General features: G+C 42.7%; 1 non-coding gene across 1 annotated transcript; it reads left to right on the top strand.

Annotated features, from left to right (window-relative positions):
• Positions 1-13,058: 13,058 nt before the first annotated feature.
• On the top strand, positions 13,059-13,186 carry LOC127197779 (small nucleolar RNA SNORA17). Its single transcript, XR_007831745.1, has one exon. It is a non-coding gene; the product is annotated as a small nucleolar RNA SNORA17 (small nucleolar RNA).
• The last annotated feature ends 6,742 nt before the right edge of the window (positions 13,187-19,928 follow it).

Raw genomic sequence — 19,928 nt, 5'->3', positions numbered from 1 at the left:
CCAGAGGCTGGGGGAAGATGTGCTTAGGTAAATGTTACTACTTTAGCTGGTTTTCTAACTCAGTACCTTGGAGAAATCAGCCATAGTGGAATACTCCATGACAGACACAGTCTTCTGAAACTTCTGTGACCTCTGTACAGGGTCAAATGTTGAGCAGAGGCAGCTTTAACACTCAAGTACATTTGCATTAAAAAGCGAGGCAAGGCCAGGCATGGTGTCACACGCCTTTAATCCCAGTAGTCCTGAGGCAGAGGTGGGTGAATCTCTGTAAGTTCAAGGCCAGCCTGGTCTAAAAAGCAAGTCCAGGACGTACAAACAAACAAACAAAGTCAACAACAACAACAAAAGCTAGGCAAATGGGTAAAATAGCAACTTTGAAACAGGGCTTCAGCAAGAAATAAGCAGCATAAATATGAGAAGAGTTGGAGGAGGTGCATGCATGCATATATGTGCAATGTATATACATGCTTACGAGCCTGGGTGTATATGTGCATGCTCTTCCATGGGCAAATACGCATATGGAGGCCTAAAGTTGATGTCAGGTGCCTTCCCCAATTGCTTTCCACTTTACTTCTGAGACAGAGTCTCTCTCTCTAAACCTGGGCTCATGGATCCCTCTAGAGCGCTGGCCAATGAGCTCTGTGGAACTATGATCCTCTACTCCTGAGCACTGGGATTGCCGTGCTACACCCAGATTTGAAATAAATGCTGGGGATGCTAAAAATCAAGATTCAGATCCTTGTGCTTCCACAGCAAGAAGTTTACCAGGTAAGCCAACATCTATCACAAGGAGCTGATTTATATTATTATGTTATATTTATTATATATTATATTACATATTATAATACAACAATATTTACAAACAAAGAGGCCTTTGTTCTAGCCAGGCCCTGGCCTCCCTGCCAACAGAGACATTATCACCTCTAAACTGGAAGGAGCTAAGAAACAGACATGTCGACATAACTTGGAAAGAAAGAAGCATGACAAAGTGCCACCTTTCAAGGACATGTAACCTCTGGGCCACAGAACAGGCACATCCCATGTGACCCCTGTAATGAGGGAGCCAAGGATCTATCTTCCCTGATTTTCCCTTCTTCCCATCCACCCCACTTTCATTCCAAAGTTCTAGATGATACTAGAATGTAAAGGAGTTCTTCAAGGACCATCAAGTTTCCAACTCACTGAGAACAGATCCTGGAAGGAAAGAATTATAGAAGGAGCATTAACTCCATCAGGGAGACAAAGCATCTGGAAAGTACTTCCAGAGATGCCAGGGCAGACTCCAGATTTACTGAATCAGAAACATGGCAACAAAGGCCCTGGAGTTTTGGGAAAACTCACTTTTAAGAGTAAAACCTTAATCTTAACTTTTCTTTTTCAAAATGAAAAATCCCCAGGACCCAGTTTCATCTTATACTCCCTATGTCAGGTTATGTGGACCATCCAAAGAAATGGAGGTATTGAGCCAGCCTGGCTCTCAGTCCAGGGTACATATCTACCCTGCTCACCCTGGCACTGCTGCACTATTTTGTAAATAACTGATACTGGAACTTTGCAAATGGTCAACCTCTATCTAGCCCAGTTACCCAACACTTGTTTCGTCCAGCAATTTAAGGGTTGGTGTTTAGACACACACTAGACTCTGATGAGCTTAGGTCCTATGAATACCATGTTCAAGGCTCCATGGAGACTGACACATCAAGAATAGCTTTCTTTTGTTTTCTGCTGCTCAGATGGTGGTCTCCTCACTATAACCCTATTAGACTGGCCATGAGCCCCTACCTCTAGTGCTGGGATTAAAGGGGTTGGAACACCACCATGCCCACCCATATCTCTCATCTTTATTAGTAATTCTAAACAATGGGAATGAATATTCCTGGTGATACCACCTCAGCAGCTTCACTATTAATGAAAGATAAAGGGGGTAACTAGCAGTAATTTCACTGTTTCACTCTAAGAGTGTAGCAGGAAATGGCACTTCTTTTCGCTGTGTGAATTTTTATCACCAAAACCAAGGAACAGAGCCCAGTTTAGTGGCTAGGCCTGTAAATCCCACGTACTGAGGAGGCTGAGGCAGAATAAGAATGGAAAGTTTAAGTAAGGCCTGCCTAGACAACGCTGTGATGGTTTTTTTCTCAAAATAAAAGTCACTAAAACTAAAGGGTTGGGGACACAGCTCAGTGACAGAGTACTTCCTGTCATGTATGAAGTTCTATGTTTGATCCCTAGTGCCAACAAAGCCAATAGCTGCCAAACTTGAGTATTAGACTACCCAAGAGGCCAGTAAGCAGACTACTGGGTAAAAAAGATTTTTTGTTATGGTTTCTTGGCGGGGGGGGGGGGGGGGGGGGGGGGGGGGGGGGGGGGGCGCTAGAAACAGACATCAGGCCTCAAGCATGCAAGTCCTACATTCCATCCCACTTGAACTCTCTGCCTTAGCAGAACTGGCCAAGGTATGTCAATTCTCAGGCTATGTCTTTATCATCTGAAGATTTAAAAACTAAACAGGAAAATGTCTCTGGTCAAAGTTCCCCTTCAAGTTACACCCATCTCAGGTTTTATTGGTGAGTTAGGGAAAAGGAAGAAAGGAAACAATTTTAAAACAGCAAACAAACAGACAATGTCCTCAGATGTGACATGAGGACATATGAATAAAGCACCTGCCTTTTATGAAGCTGTTGGGATTCCCCCAGCACCCAGCTGCAGCTCTTAGGTCCTAACAGGGAGTGTTCTTAAGCCCACTGTACTGAAGGGAAGACACCACTTAACTTCCAGTTCCATTACTGTAAATAAGCCCTTTAAGATTGCCTATCAGCCAATTGCAGGCCATTTCAAAGAACACAATGGCAGAGTTTTGGCTACAGTTATGGAACTTCTACGGATAGTAAGGTATGTTCTTACAAACCTCTCTCTGGGCTGGCTAAGTTCTAGGAAGCCAGTAGGCTACAAAGCGTTGGTCTCAAAAGTACTTTAGAAATTCATAATCAAAGTTATTCCTCTTTCTGTAGAACTGGTGCTGACACAGTTTGCATCAGTGTCTGGAGCATACCTTGAATATAGAATCAGAAACCTGAGGAAGTAAGAAAGTTCTTCAGGTGACACCGGTTCATACTCAAGTTTATGAGGCATAGGTCTAGGCCAGGCAGACTAATATGAGTGATTAGAAGCCCCTGGGACATTATTCCTCCCTCAGAGCTTCTTGCCACTCAAGTTGATAAGCCTGTCTAAAAGCCCCTACCATGGCATTTCTGCCTTTCTGGCTTTCAGATGGTATTGTGGACTCAGTTCCATCCCCTCTGAATTCACACACAAAAGTCTTAAACCAGAGTACTTACAAAAGTACCTGTATTTGATGTAGATGTTTTCATGGGATAGTTAAATTTAAATGAGTCTCTTAGCATATGCCCTAACCCAGCTGCTTAGTAGAGATATTGGGACTGCACGGAAGCCCATGGTGGACACACAGGGCGGGTTGGCTCCAAGGCAAAGCAGATGCAGAAGCAGCAGAGGGAAGCCACACCAGTCAAGGAGAAAGGCCGCTGGGCTTAGCCTTTTACCTAAGGTCTCACTCTAAGGGTCAGCACTGTGATGAAACACTTGAGTGGCAGCAACAGGCATTCCAGCACTGAGACTGACACGTCTAGAAGGAGAAATGCTCCCCCCCCCGCCCCTCCCCCAGTCTCCCTTTCCTTTCAGGTGTGAGCATTAGGATGGTGTGGTGCACTCACCTGTAATCCCAGCACTCAGAAGGCTGAGGCATGGATCGCAAGGATCGTGATTTTGACTATGAAGACATGCGACTCGTCTCAAAACAAAGAGGGGGAGAGGAGGAGGCAGAAGAGGAAGGAAGGATAGAGTAGGTGTCTCAGATTCATGATCACGGAATCAAAATACAACTTTTCAAAACTTTCTCAGGTTAGTTCGATGCAGAATATATGAAGGCCAAGGATCATTGTCCTTTACAATGGCAAGTCCAGGGTTGCCATATTTGGAAAATAGGGATATATTCATCCATATGTGCATGAGTAGACAAGTTACTACTAAAATGTGCTTTCCTATTTGAAGTTCAAATTCACCTTGGGGCCCTGTGCTTATCTCACAGCCCTACAACAGCAGCCCTACAACAGCAGCCCTTTGGGAGACAGGGGAGGCTCAGTGACAATACAATCAAAATAAGATAGTCAAAGAGGCTGGCTTATTAAAAGATTCCTTTAGGATTAGGAGTTTCTTTTCTCTGAGTTAAATAATGTAATAACACCCAAAAGGACTGGCATTTCCATTAGTTGAAAGAATAGCAAATCTCAGAGATCTTGTCCAATCTGCAGGCACCAGAACTCTCATTGGAAATATATCAGTCACCATCATTAAATCCCATGCCTCATTTTTTTTTTCCAAAAGAATACTGAAGTCTAGAGTAACAAAATGCCCCCAAAGAACCTCAGAAACATCACTTGATTCCTTCCTATGATGGTGCCTTATCTCTGAGTTAAAGTGGCAGCTCATTTATTTTGAGACTATATATATATTACATGCTGGCAAGATGGCCCAGTGGGAAAAGGTGTTTGTCACCAAACCCAATTCTATCTGAAGCTGCATGGCGGAAGGAAAGAACTGACTGCTGAAAATTACACACACACACACACACACACACACACACACACACACACACACACACACACCTACATGTGTACTCATGCATACACGCTGCATGTGTGCATGCAATTAATATACAATTTTTAAATAAAAAACTTACTTGATAGTATATATACTCATAAATATGAGCTTACTCCTATCTTCCTGTAATAGCACACAAGGCAATTAATATTTGTGGAATAGTTCCCAAGAATCCAGAGATACATTTCAAAAATTTGTTCTCTTAAATAAATGCTTTAACCTCATTTTTCACTGAGGTAATAGGGCTGATTTTCAGCAATATTTATTTTATGCCTAGCACAGTTAGAGCATTTTACTGTTTCTACTCATTCTAGTGTCATACCACCCTAAATATTTCCAGGTGAGATACATATTGCCTCAAGCCCCACACAGCTGATTAACATTGAGCTGAGATTCAAATTAGCCAAAGCAGCATCAAACCCTTGCACTAATTACTAACTTAGCTGTCTAAAGAGGCCACACACAACCAAAGCATTTACCTACATCCAAGCTAGTATTTCAAGTCAATTCTGTACTTTATACAGTCATTTATATGAGCCCCTTAGAAGCCTGAAGTGGCCAAGAGGCCAGACTATGGCCTCAGCCACAGTCTACAGATGGCATCAGTACTGGGACTCTACATAGAAGAGCTGCAGCTCAGTTCCCACTGTCAGTATGGCAGACGGCTAGATAGGAGAGAACAAAGCAAGGGCCTGCCTGCCATGTTCAGTTTGCTATAACTGATCAGTTGATCCCGTAGCTGGTGAGAACAAGAGGGAACGATCTAAGCATCACGAGAATAAAGCCTTAAGGACCAACATATGCAAACACTTGTGTATGTAGAAAGATATTTATTCCTCTACTCAACAAGCCCGTGTGGAGTTTCCTATTTGCCAAGTATTCAGCTGCTTTTTTGGAGAGTCAACCTTCATTTCGCAGAACAGCTGCTAATACATAGTAAAAGAACTCTCTTTGATCAGAATGGGAAAGAGGCCTTGCCCATTACCCAAGAGGAGGAGTAACCCTTCGTCCAAAGAGTTTTTAAATTTTAAAGACAGAGAAGTTTCAATCTACAAATCAATGAGAAGCACTTTTCAATTAAGCTTTTTATGACCACATTCAATGTTTTGCATTGTCTCAGCTACTCAACCTTGGGGGATTTAGTTGACTTCTCTGGGCCTCAGTTTTCTTATCTATAAGATGTGGATAGAAAAATACCCAGCAGATGGAGTATTGAATATGTCGGTGTGAGTGGTCAAAGGGGCTCAGGTAAATCCTACCTGCCAATAAGTGCCACCTGAGGGGAAATAAACTGAGGCTCCCAGGTGGGTGCCTTTCAAGTGCAGCTCCTGGGTCTCTTAAGTGGTGCTCACATGGGGCACCTGCTAGAGGAAGTGTATTCCTGGGCCTTATCCACTGCTTGAGATTCTGTAGCTCCGTTGCCCCCACAGCCTAGTGATTCTCAGGCACATGGTTGTGAGAGGCGGCTTGTCGTGCAGCTTGGGAAGCCTGGGTGGCTTCTCAGTGGCAGTTTTGCTCCTCAGTCACTTGCACGAGACAAGCAAAAAGAATTCAGTCCCTTCCATACCCCAGAAGGCCAATTATAGTGAAGTTTAAGTGGTTTTCCAAGGTAACATGTTACCCTAGTAACACACGGAGCCAGGATTTCCACACATAGGCCCGACTGTAAAGACATGCTTTTAGCCACCCCACAAAAGAGATGCATAGCTTCCCAGGAAACTCACCATCACCAGAAGATCAGTTGGGGTAAAATCTTCAACACCATTTCTTTGTGGTGCCGGACTCCAGAGTGAACTAATTAATAGCTGTCACTTGACCTGAGGAAACTTTTATATTAAACAATGGACCCAGGAATCCCTGCCATAAGTTTGAGGAATCTCAGTGGCCTCCTAAACTAACCACGTCTACGTCCTTCCACAGAAAGCCTAGCTTTGGAACAGCCAAAAAACGGTCTGTGAAGGCCTTCCACAGATGGTTCGCTAAGATCCAGCAGGGCCTTGCTGCCTAATGCAGACTTGCTTTACCACACAGGTGTCAGTGCTTTCAGGGTCATCAGCAACTCCGCCCCCTCAACCCGTTAATATTCAGGGAGAAACAATGGTAATTGGAGATACTTGAATAACCTGTTCCTGTTTGGATTATTATTATTTTTAAAAAAAAAAAAAAAGGACCGTCAAAGCTGCAAAGGACACTTTGAGGCATTTGGGCTGTGGACTGTGGATTAGAAGATGATAAAGAATTAGACATAATTTATTATGTCTGATGAAGATGTAGCAGCTATGTAGAAATATATCCTCTTTAATCACACATTTAACACTAACAGAGGAAAAGATGTCGGGACTGGCACATTTGATTTTCAAATAGCCAAGAAAAGCAGAGGTCCAGCAAAGATGCAAAACGGTGGTGCACACCTTTAATCCCAGGACTCGGGAGGCAGAGGCAGGCAGATCGCTGTCAGTCCGAGGCCAGCCTGGTCTACAAAGTGAGTCCAGGAAAGCCAAGGCTACACAGAGAGACCCTGTCTCGAAAAACTAAAAACAAAACAAAACATTAGCAGACTAAAGCAGCATGCTAGCTGCACACTGGTAGTCATGCTAGCCGTAGGTGGGTAGTCATGCTTGTGGTCATGGAGGATGCTCACTGGCAGTCACGCTAAGCTGCACGCAGGTGGTCATTAGGCATTGCTTGCTGATTTGTTTTTTCTTGGCTTTAACCATTTCATAATTTAAATTTTAAGAATTAAATAAGACATTTAAGGCTTCTATAAATTCATTTCTAAAAGTTTGTCAATATTCATTTTTATCAAAAAAAAAAAAAACCTGGGCCAAAGAGTAAGAGTATAGTATTTAAGTCAGTTATCTTGGGATTGGATGTAATTTTTAAAATATATTATCAAGGTAAATTCCCCCAAACAATTACAAAATGCCAAACAAATTGTACTTTGTGTATACAGTTGAGGTTTATGCATCTCTAAACATGATGCTCTTAATGTTTGCACTGAGTCATAAGAAAAAGATGTCCAAGACAAACATCGAAAAAAAGCGAACGCTACAGGTGTGAATTGACACCATCCTGCAGAGAGAGTTGCGCTGATTCTGCAATCCCCGGTGTCCTGACGGTTTTCCTCCAGCCCTTGAGCGACATGGTAAGATTGATTCGTTGCTGTCACCATTTCCCACAGGGACAGAAGCCTGGGACCTTGTAGCCTTTTCTGTGTTTACTTATGCTGGGCTTAAACTCAGAACCAACCTGTCTAACTTTGTCAATCCCACTTGACTTCATCCTCCTCCCTTGAAACGATATCAGCTCCTGTATTGCATAGAGTATTTTACATAGTCAGCCACAACAGACTAGTCCATCCCACAGGTGCTCTGTCATGTGTGATGGAGCCACTCCTTTCAAGATGAAGTCTTGACACTGCCTCCATGAATGGAGTATGATGGACATGGTTTTTTTAATCTGTCACCCCAGACTAGTTTTCCAGGATGACACAGATTCCGGTGGATTCCCTTTTTCTTTGAGGATGTTTGCCTTTGAAACTCAGCCATGTAGCTGGGCCATGTGGAAAAGCCACAGTGTGAAAGTGTTCCAACCCACAGGCCCACTGAGGTCCTTGGCCAATAGCAGACACAAAGCGCACAAGTGAGCGATATCCTAAGATGACTCTAGCTCAAGTGTTACCTGGCCACAGCTCACAAGCGATCAAGCACCAGGAGAGATAATACACTCTGCTCATTCAATAGCACTAAGAGGGAGGCATTTACCACACTGCATTTTATAGACTCGGACAGTATGATAGAGTTAGACAGCCATTCTTCTATTGTCCTTTGGGAGGAGGGTCTCCTGCACTGTGTTCCCAAATGCTGATTTCAGTGCCCGGAGATCTGGTTACTGCCAGGGACATTGTTATGAATGTTGAACCCTCTCCTGTACCCATGTGATGTAAGGAATGTTCCCCAGTTATCCCTGATTGGCTAAATAAAGTCTTCTAAACACCCAGGCAGGGCAGAAATAGGTAGGCAGAGTGAAGACTCTCAGGCTTGAAGGACAGAAAGGAACATGGGAGGGAGATAGGTAAGGAAAAAAGGAAGCAGAGCAGCCATAGGCACATGGCCGGATCAGGGTGGATGGCCGAAAGCAGCCCAGATGAGAAACATGTACAAGTGTCCATAGAGTATGGAAGGGAAGTAGCCCAGACAGGAGTGAATAGAGCAATCGGCATAGGATGTGGGACCGGAGATAAAGGGTAGTTTAGGCGGTTAGTATCTGCCCTGCCCTAGGTGAAATAAGGCTTATTAAAAATCATCGTGGTGCTGTGCTTTTGTTGTTATGATAGCAGGTTAGATAATACAGCTGTTTTAACTATAGGCTATTATTTTTTTTAAGATGTATTTATTATGTACACAGTGCTCTGCCTGCATGTACATTTGCAGGCCAGAAGAGGGCATGAGATCACATTATAGATGGTTGTGAGCCACCATGTGGTTGCTGGGAATTGAACTCAGGACTTTTGTAAGGGCAGTCAGTTCCCTTAACCTCTGAGCCCAGGCTACTATTAATAATAAATATTGTTAGCTATTTATACTTTCTTCAACATTGTCCTTACATTCTCATGCTTATGAGTAAAATGGTACAGTCCTTTTAACAGTGAAAAGAATGGGGTATGGTGAATTTAGGAGTCATATATTATAAATAAGAGACCAGTTTCTAAACTCCATCTCTGTGTCTCTGTGACATAACCTTAGTTTACTCCGGTGTTAAAGGGGTGTGGTGACATCACCGATCTTACCTGAGTCACACACTGTCTAACTGTGTGAAGTAATCTTCATTACTTTCTCGATGCTGAGAAGCATCCTTGACTCCTGTACTTCATACCTGTACTCTCATACCCAACTTCTAAATTCTAAAAGGTAAAAAAAACAAAAAGAAAGAAAGAAAGAAAGAAAAAGAAAAATGAAAAGAAAGACAAAACTTCAGTGTATGCAAAGAGACTGATCCACCCACCCTGTTCAGTGTTTCTGGTACACAGTTACAACTGTTTCAACTGTTCCCCGTAGTCTCTCTGATTTGTTTTCACCTTCATGTAAGTCTGTATTCTCTCTCTCCTCTCTCTCTCTCTCTCTCTCTCTCTCTCTCTCTCTCTCTCTCTCTCTCTCTCTCTCTCTCTCTCTGTCACTTTCTCTCTCTCTCTCATTCTGTCACTTTCTCACTCTCTCTAAGTCTCATGTAGCCCAAAGTACATGAGGCACGGTCATGGTCATCATCTCATCTTCTCCAACTTTTTGCCCTTTCTTATTCTCTCTACAAAGTGGAAGTCTGCTCTAGCTCAGGTCTTTTGTATGTCCTATCACCTCTACATGGAAGACTTTTCCTCCAGACATGTTTCAGGCTCACTCACTCCCCTTCATTAAGACATTACTCAAATAGTAGCCTTTAGGTGACTTTTTAGGGCCACATTATAAGAACTGCACCCTGCATGTCTCCTCCCCTATTTGATATCTTTAACAGTGTCCACTACAATCAGATGTGACATAGTTTCAAATTTGTTACCTGAGGAGGCCTGGTTAAATAAGTCTAGCCAACTCTATGACAAGCTTCAGTTTCTTGTTAGCTTGGAGCAGGCTTGAGCTTCCATTCCTCAGAAAAGAGCTCAGTGGTTACTGGGAATACCACAGATAACGGACAGTCAATCAGGAATGGCCTAGCTACCTGGCCAAAGGAAAGTAAGCTTGCTCAAGGCTAGTTTTCTTTGGGTCTAGAATTCTCCTATCTCATGACTAATTCATGACTGCTGATTAAGGTTGCCCACACCTTTTGAGTCAGCTCCAGCTTTTTCATTTTGAAAGTTCCAATCATGTTAAAGTTGGCCAACTCACCTTGGAGCTCCCCTTTCTGGCCTTTAACAGAGGCCTGCATGTTCCCTCAAGGTTGTTGCCACTTTGTTTGAGCGGTCAACCCCAGCAAGCTGGAATAAAGGCTCTTTGCTTTTACATATGACTTTGGACTCCTGGTGGCTTTAGGTGTCCCAGAGATCTAGGCATAATGTTACCTACCATGATGATTAATCTTCACTGTCAACTTGACTATTCTTAGAGTTACCATGACCCGCTTGTGTGTCAATGAGGATGTCTCAGAAAGATTTAATTGAGCAGGGAAGATTCACCTTCCTGAACATGGCACTGTTTCCTGGATTAGGATCCCAGACAAAAAGAAAAAGAAAAATCAAGCTAAGCATGGATATTCATTTCTCTGTTTCCTGACTGCCAATGCACTGTGATCAAGACACGGTGGAACCCCTACAACTGTAGCTGAAATAGGCCCTTTTTCTCTTAAGTTGTTTCTTGTCAAGAGCTTGTCAGAGCGACAAGAAAACTAACCAACATATGCAGACACCATCGCCCCCAAAGAGAACAGTTTCCATGACAACAGACATTTCCATCAGCATCATTATTTAGGACCCCCAAATACAGAGTGGTACACCAAGCAGATAGAGGGTTAATAAGTATTTGTTAACCATATTTTTACAAATGGCAGACCTCCTTAAAGTGCAGCTGTGGTTGGACTATTAGGATTAGAACAAAGGTGTTCAGACCCCCATAGTTACGCAGGTGAACTGACCTCCCACAAAGACAAGACCAAGTCCCAACCCTCGGAGCTGTGCCAATGGCCTTACTTGATGACAGACCCTTTTCAAGTGTAAGGAGAGATGAATCGTAAGATCTTTAACTTACATCTAACTTGAGCCTGGGCTATAAGTCGAACAACTGACATACTTGTAGAAAGAGAAATGATGTACAGGTGAGGGGCTGCGAAGGGGAAACAGTGATTAGAAAGGTGTGTCTACTAGCCCAGGCACACCAGGGTCTGTCAGCCGCCAAGAGAGAAGGGAGAGAGACACTGCAGAGTCTCCAGAAGGAGTCAATCACACCAGCACTTTGATTTTGAATTTCCAGCCTCCACAACTGTGAGAGATTAAATTTCTATTACAAGCTGTTAACTTGGGTATGGCAATCCAGTGAAACGAAGCCATCCACAACACCCTCACGGCTCCTTAAATGCCAGAGCGCTTTCCAACTTGGCCCTATAATCTGGATTTGACCTTATTGTGCCAACAGGCCTCATTATAACTGCACGCTCCTTTTCCACAGGACAAGCAGCCTAGCACAGCCTCTACTCTACCCTGCAGAAGATACTGTCCACTTTCCTCACCACCCCAGCCAGATTTCAGGTCTTCGCGTTCCTCAGCCTATGCTGTAAATTGCCAATACTGCTGTTTCATCCTGGAATGTGTCCCTGGTGGCCAATTCCAATCTCTCGATGTCACAGGGATGGATTCACCCAGTATCAGGAGCTGGGGCTCTGGGTTCTTGGCACCTCAGCATGTCTATGATCGAACCCCTCCTGGTCATCTCACCTTTCTTCAAAACCTCACAATCCACTGCACAGGCTGCATTAACACGAGGCCAGAAGAGCCTGCTGTTCCTGTAACTTTTCTGATGTCTATTCTGATGTTTAATTTATGTTGTAAGAAATAAAAGAGTATGTCTTCCTGCTGAAGATGTCTGCTGCTGCTAAGCTCTCACTCTGTTGTTTCTTACCAGGAGACAAAGCAGAAAAGGAACCTAGGTCCTAATCCAAATGTTTAACAACAACCTCCTGCAAACAGGTTAGAGAGGCTTCATTCAAAATCCCCAATCCTCCAACAAACGCTCTGCAGTAGGCCAGTGCATGGAATTCACATCCCCTTTCTCCTTAATTGGCAAACATGAATAGAGGAGAGGAAGACGTATTCTGCATTTAAATCGGATCACATATAAATTACATTGCTGAGGCTGGAGGGAAGGCTTAGTGGTAATGCACAAGTGTAAGGACCTGAGTTCAAATCCCCAGAACCCACATAAAGGAAGCACAGTTCATGCCTGTAATCTCAATGCTCTTATGACAGGTGGTAGAGAAAAGGAAATCTAGGGGGCTGGAGAGATGGCTCCGCGGTTAAGAGCACCGACTGCTCTTCCAGAGGTCCTGAGTTCAATTCCCAGCAACCCCAGCAACCACATAGTGGCTCACAACTATCTGTAATGTGATCTGATGTGCACAGTATACATAATAAGTAAACAGAAAAGGAAATCTAGCCTGGCCTACCCAGCTATGAGCAACAAGAGGCCTCATTTCAAACAAGGTGAAAGGTAGGGATTGACACTCAAAGTTGTCACCTCCCCTCCACAGGTACCATGGCATATGTGTGCCAAAATTCACAGAAATGTACACATGCACACATGGGTACATTCATGCACATGTATGTGCATGTACACATAAGCAAGTACACACACACACACACACACACACACACACACGCATGTCTGCAAAAAAAAAAAATCTATTGTCCTGCCCCTAGAAGGTGTTGTAGGTGTGACTGCTGTGTGACATGTGTGTCAGTAGGTGGCAGAGAGAAGAGAGGCTATGTCTATACTCAGGGTCTGGCCTGTGAACGAATGATTAGAGGCCTAACACTCCCTGAAAAAAGCAAGCCTGAGACTACCATCATTCTGCCCCAGTGTAGGCCTGGATGGGCTCCCAGGCCAAAAGCAAGCTAAAGACTAGAAGAGCTCCACTTTTGTTCACAGGCTTCAGATAGAAGTGAGCCCAAGACAGAAGACTCTTGCTCTCATGGGACCACGGGTGGCCCCAGGCAAGGAGCGGGCCTAAGACAACCACTAAACAGGTGCCGTGGGGCCTGGACAGGGAGCTAACATGAGATGGCCACCAATTTGGTGCTGCAAGCAAGGGAGGGTGCAAGGGACCCGGTCCTACAGATCCAAAACTACAGGATCTCCATGACACAGGGCAACAACAGGATATCCAAGAGGAGTCCCAGTGAGAGTTCAGTATTGATAGAGTAGCAGAAGCCAGAAGCCTTGAACCAGACCAAGGAGTCATTGCAGTGAACACTTGTAAGCAAAGAAGTGTGGACAGAATGGTATATTGTGGGACACATTGTGACACACTATAGTGTCCACAATGAGACTTTTCTCTGCTCTGTTGGGGAAGAGATTGCAAAGGTGAAGGATGGGTACAAGGAGGGGAGATATGAGTGGGATTTGATGCATGATATGAAATTCACTAAGAACCAATAAAAAGTTAAAAATATTCATATCTCTTGTTTGTCATTCAAAAGCCATGCAAAACAATGTTCATAGGAACATTACTTAAATAGCTAACACTAAGAAGGCACAGGGGATTTTGTAGAAGTCATTAAAAGTCTCCCAACCAAATAAAGCCCAAGGTCAAGCTGTTTTAACACAGAATTCTACCATATTTTTAACAAAAAGCTAACACCAATACTACCAAAATTATTCCACAAAACAGAAACAGAAATAACATTGTCAAATTCATTTTATCAGGCCACAGTCACCCTGGTACACAAACTACACAAAGATTCAACAACAAAAATTACAGACTAATATTCATAAACATAAAGGCAAAAATACTCAATAAAACACTTGAAAACCAAGTCTAAGAACACATCAAAAAAGATTATCTACCATGATCAAGTAGGCTTCATCCCAGACATACAAGGATGTTCCAAAATAGGAAAATCTATCCATGTAATCCACCATATAAACAAACTGAAATAAAAACACATAATCATCTCTTTAGTTGCTGAAAAAGCCTTTGCCAAAAACCAATACCCTTTCATGATAAAAGTCTTGGAGAGATTAGGGATACAAACGACCTACCTAAACATAGTAAAGGCAATTCACAGCAAGCAAGAGAAAGTCAAAGCAATTTCACTAAATCAGGAACTAGGCAAAGCTGTCCACTCTCCCCATATCTATCCAATATAATATTTGAAGTTCTAGCTAGAGCAATAAGACAACTAAAGGAGATCAACAGAAGCCTAATTGGAAAGGGAGAAGTCACAGAATTACGATTCACAAATGATATGATAGTATACATAAGCGACCTTAAACATTCTACCAGGGATCTCCTACAGCCGATAAAGAGCTTCATGGATGTGGCTGGATACAAGATTAATCCAAAAGAATCAGTAGCTCTCTTATACACAAATGACAAAAGGGCTGAGAGAGAAATCAAGGTAACACCACTCTTCATAATAGCCACAAATAATGTAACATATCTTCAGATAACTTCAACCAAGCAAGTGAAAGACTTGTATGATAAAATCTTCAAGTATTTGAAGAAGGAAATTAAAGATATCAGAAGATTAAAATATCTCCCACGCTAATGAATAGGTAGTGTCAACATAGTAAAAATGACCATCTTACCAAAAGCAATTTGCATATTCAACATAATTCCCATCAAAATTCCAACACAGTTCTTTAGAGACCTTAAAAGAGCAATTCTCAACTTCATATGAAAAAAATAAGAACCCAGGATAGCTAAAAACAATCCTATATAATATAAGAACATCTGGAAGTATCACCATCCCTAATTTCAAACTGTACTACAGAGCAATAATAATAAAAAAAAACCACATGGTATTGGCATAAACATGGACATATTCATAAATGAAATCACATCAAAGATCCTGACATAAATCTACACAACTATGGACACCTGTTTTTTGATAAAGAAGCCAGAAATATACAATGGAAAAATGAAAGCATTTTCAACTAATGGTGCTGCTCTAAATAGACATCTGCATGTAGAAGAATGCAAGTAAATTTGTGTCTATCACCCCGCACAAAACTCAAGTCCAAATCAATCAAAAACCACAACATAAAAACCAGACACATTGAACCTGATTGAAGAGAATGTGAGGAATACTCTTGAATGCATTGCTATGGGACACAACTTCCTGAATGGAATACCAATTGCACAGGCACTAAGATCAACAATTAATAAATAAGACCCCACAAACCTGAAAAGCTCTGTAAGGTAAAGGACACCATCAACAAAACAAAATGGCAGCCCAGGGAATGGGAAAAGATCTTCACCAACCCTACATTTGACAGAGGGCTAATATCTGAAATACATAAAGAACTCAAGAAACTAGGTATCAACAAACTAAGTAATCCAATGAGGTGCAGATCTAAACAGAAATTTCTCAACAGAGAAAACTCAAATGGCTACGAAAACCTTAAAGAAGTGTTCAACATCCTTATCAGGGAAACGCAAATGAGAGCAACTTTGAAACTCCATCTGATACCTATTAGAATGGCTAAGACAAAGAACACAAGTGACAGCTCATGTTGGCAAAGATGTACACTTTACTGTTGATTAAAAATCAATATGGTGAATTCTCAGAAAATTTGGATTAGATCTATCTCAAGACCCAGCTATACCACTCCTGGGCATGTACTCAAAGGACACTCCACTGTACCACAAGGACACTTGCTCACCTATATTCATAGCAGCTACACTTGTAATAGCAAGAAACTGGAAACAACCTAGATATCCCTCAACTGAATAACAAATTTTTAAAAAGTGCTATGTTTACAGAATGGAATATTAGTCGAATGTTTTAAAAAAAAATGACATGAAATTTGTAGTCAAATGAATGTAGTAAAAAATCATCCAGAACAAGGTAACCCAGACCCAGAAAGACAAATATGTATTCACTTATAAGTGAATTTTAGCTGTAAAAGTAAAGGATAATTATGCTACAATCCACAGACCCAGAGAGGCTAACACAAAGGAAGGCTTAAGTGGGAACAGAAGGCTCTCTCTAGGAAGGGGAAATAGAGTAGATCTCAAGAGTGGACTAGGCATGAGCTGGAATAGGAACAGGAGGGACAAGGTGAGGGGAGGGAGATAATACTGGAAGAGTCAACTGGAATTGGAGGTATTTCAGGGGTGAGATAGAAACCTAGTACAGTGTAAACTCCATGAAATCTATGAGGGTGACACTGTCGAAGGCTCCTAGAAATGAGAGACACAGAGCCTGAACTGGTCATGCTTTGTAATGAGTTAATGCCTTGAGTGAAGGGACTGGGATATCAACCCAGCCACAAAACCTCCAACCCTCAGTTTGTCATGGCTTCAGCAAGTGATAGTACCAGAGACCAGCATAATCATCTTCAGAGAGGCTTCATCCAGCAACTGATGGGAGCAGATTCAGATCCCACAGGCAAATATTAGGCTAAGCTCAGGAGTCCTGCAGAGGAGGTGAAAGAAGAATTGGATGGCTGAAGGGGTCAAGGACACCACGAAAACAAGGCCCACAGAATCAACTGAGTGTGATAGCTCAGAGAAATCAAGGAGCCTGTGTGGGTTTCTAGGAAGCCTGCTCCTTGCTGAAGGGACATGAAAGGGATCTGGGGGAAAGGGAAGTAGGGAGAAATACTGGGAGAGAGGAGGGAGAGGAAACTACAGTAGGGGTATAATAAAATGGGGAATTTTTCTTTTTTATTAACTCATTTAGATAACATCTCAGTTTTTATCCCCTTGCTTGTCTCCTCCCATTCCTCCCTCTTTCACCCTGTTCCCATTCCCTAGGTCTACGACAGAAGGGGACCTCTTCCTCCACCATGTATGATCAGAGCCTATCAAGTTTCATCTTGGTAGCCTTCCTATTCTTTCTCTGAGTGCTACCAGGCCTCCCCATCAAGAAGAAGTGGTCAAATATGGGGCACCAGAGTTCATTTCAGAGTCAGTCCTCATTCTCCACAGAGTGCTGTCCCTTAGCTAGATCTGAGTAAGGGTTCAATATTTACTGCATGTATTGTCTTTGGTTGGTGCAGTAGCTTGAGCAGACCCCGCTGGGTCCAGATGTGCCCATCATGATGTTCTTCTTGTAGGTTTCTAGGACCCTCTGGAAGCTTTTATTTCCCTATTCTCTCATACTTCTCTCACCTAGAGCCCAAATAGGATGTCCCCACAACTATATCAATCTCCTGGTAAATGAAGAGTTTCAAGGTACATCCCTGTTGGGCTAGTGTCCAATTATAGGTGAGTATATACCATGTGAGTCTTTCTGAGTCTGCTCTAGTTCACACAATATAATCGCTTCTAGTTCCATCCATTTGCCCACAAATTTCAGGATTTTCTTATTTTTAATTGCTGAGTGGTATTCCATAGTGTAAATGTACCACAGTTTCTTTACCCATTCTTCGACTGAGGAACATTTAGGTTGTTTCCAGGTCCTGGCTATTACAAATAAGGCTGCTATGAACATGGTTGAGCATATGTCCTTGTGTGGTGGAGCATCTTCCGGGTATATTCCAAGGAATGGTACACCTGGGTCTTGAGGTAGCCCTATTCCCAGTATTCTGAGAAAGTGTCAGATTGATTTCCAAAGTGATTGTACAAGTTTGCACTCCCACCAGCAATGAAGGAGTGTTCCAAAATGGGGAATTTTTAAAAGATGGATTTTGACTCAAGTTGATCTACAGCCTGCCTATCAAGTTTCATATCCACCTTCCTGGCTGGCCTTGAGGCTTCTAGGCATCTATCAATCTAAATGAGATGACAGAGTGACAGCCACCCACCTCCCGCAGTTCATTGCTCACTTCCTGTTAGCTTTGGCTCAATGGCAGAGCACTTACCTAGCATATACTAGATGCTGGGTCCATTCCTAGCACTGAAAAAAATAAAATCCAAAAATCATAATCCTTCACAAGAAGGAGGGAAGCAAGGAGGAAGAGAAGGGGGAAGGAAGAGGAGGAGGAGGGAAGAAAAAGAATTCTCAAGTATTTATCAAAGGGAAATCTTTATCTGTTTAAAGAGATGATGGCTAAGAAAGAAAGTTTCCTGAGCAGACTGAAGGTTTTTCAGGACAAAAAGAAAACTTCGTTCCATCAAGCCAACACATATTAAGTACTTCTAGGAAACTAGAGTGGTATGATCAAGAAAGGCCTGTTGCCCTGCAAACTTTCCAAGCAGGGGTTTTTATCCATGGCCACTGTGACTTCTCTCATGCTTGTGGCGGCCCTGGTACAAGTAGTGTGTGCTCACAGAAACACGCACTGAATGTTGAGTCCCAGAGAAGTGAATAGCAGTGAGCCAGAGGGGCTGTAGAAAATGTCCTGAAACACTCAAATGGCCAGACTTTGTAGGAAAAAAAAATCTAGTCAACACCTGAAATTTTATTTTTCAATACTGGGGATTGAGCCCAGTGCCTGCTGGACACAAGGTATGTGTTCTGCCATTAAGCTACAGCTGGAGCTAAATCGGGAACTTCACTTGGTTATTTTAGAATAATAGCTAGTATTCCTGGTGAAGGAGGAGTGACCAGGAGCTAAGCACTTGAGACTCATTTCTTATTTTAAGGTCATCTCTGTCCTTCTCCTGTGAGAAGAGGAAAAAGCAGAGAAGGGAAGTGACTAACCTAAGGTCATGAGTGAGTGGCCAAGGCTGGATTCACACCCAGGATCCAGGGTGGCAGCACAGAAGGAAGTGTGGTTTACTGGGGATTTAAGTATTTTGAAATCTCAGTTCTGCTCAGAAAAAGCACATTTCCATCATAGCACTCTTCCCCTTAATGCTAAGAAGGAAACCTGGCTGGTACCTTTAAAGAATATTCCTTTTAATGAAGAAAAAAAAAAATAAAGTTCTTTTAAGAGACAGCAGCATGTTTAATCACCAAAGGGGGAAAAAAAGATGTATGCCCCCCAAATCAACCTGTTTAAAATATTAATATTGTGTTTATCTACTGCCTTTCTTCCAGGAACTGGGGGAGTTTAATATAGCCCATTAATTCTTACGCTATTTTGGTGAGGGAAGAAAGCTAGTATTGTTATCTATATTTTAACATGAAGAGACAAAAGTGCAGAACCAGCTAGAGTGTTGGGAAATGGAGTAAACGAGAATTTCAAGCCAAGTGTGATATGGAGGCTAGCTTTCTCTAGAGTATTTGCTGAATGTGATGGCTTCCCAGCAGAGCTCTAGTCCCTGATGCATACAGATGCTTACAGAAGCCTGAGGTCTCACAGCTCTGTTCATGAGCCCTGTGATGTACAGCATTTCTGGTGAAATAAATGTTTAGTTAAAGGGATTCTCGGAGGCGACAATGCTTCCATGTCTGCAGAATGGAGGGGAGGAAGTTGGCTGAGACCATCAGAGTCTGTGATTCTGCAACCCAACAGTGTGGCCAAGTCTGCATTTGTCACAAGGCACCCAGGGATGCTGAGACTGCTGGTCCCTAGACTACACTTTCAGAACCAGTCATCTCCTGTGTAGCCCAGCACTGAGAATGGCCCTGCAAAGGGCAGCAGAGACACCAGAACTCACCATACCAGACTTGAATCCAGCGTTGTCACTAGCTGTGTGACTGTTGATAACCTATTTAATTG

Source organism: Acomys russatus, chromosome 13 (assembly GCF_903995435.1).
Source record: "Acomys russatus chromosome 13, mAcoRus1.1, whole genome shotgun sequence".
NCBI classification, from domain to species: Eukaryota; Metazoa; Chordata; class Mammalia; order Rodentia; family Muridae; genus Acomys; species Acomys russatus.
The sequence above is the reverse complement of the archived record's forward strand: the minus strand, read 5'-3'. Positions and strand labels throughout refer to the sequence as shown.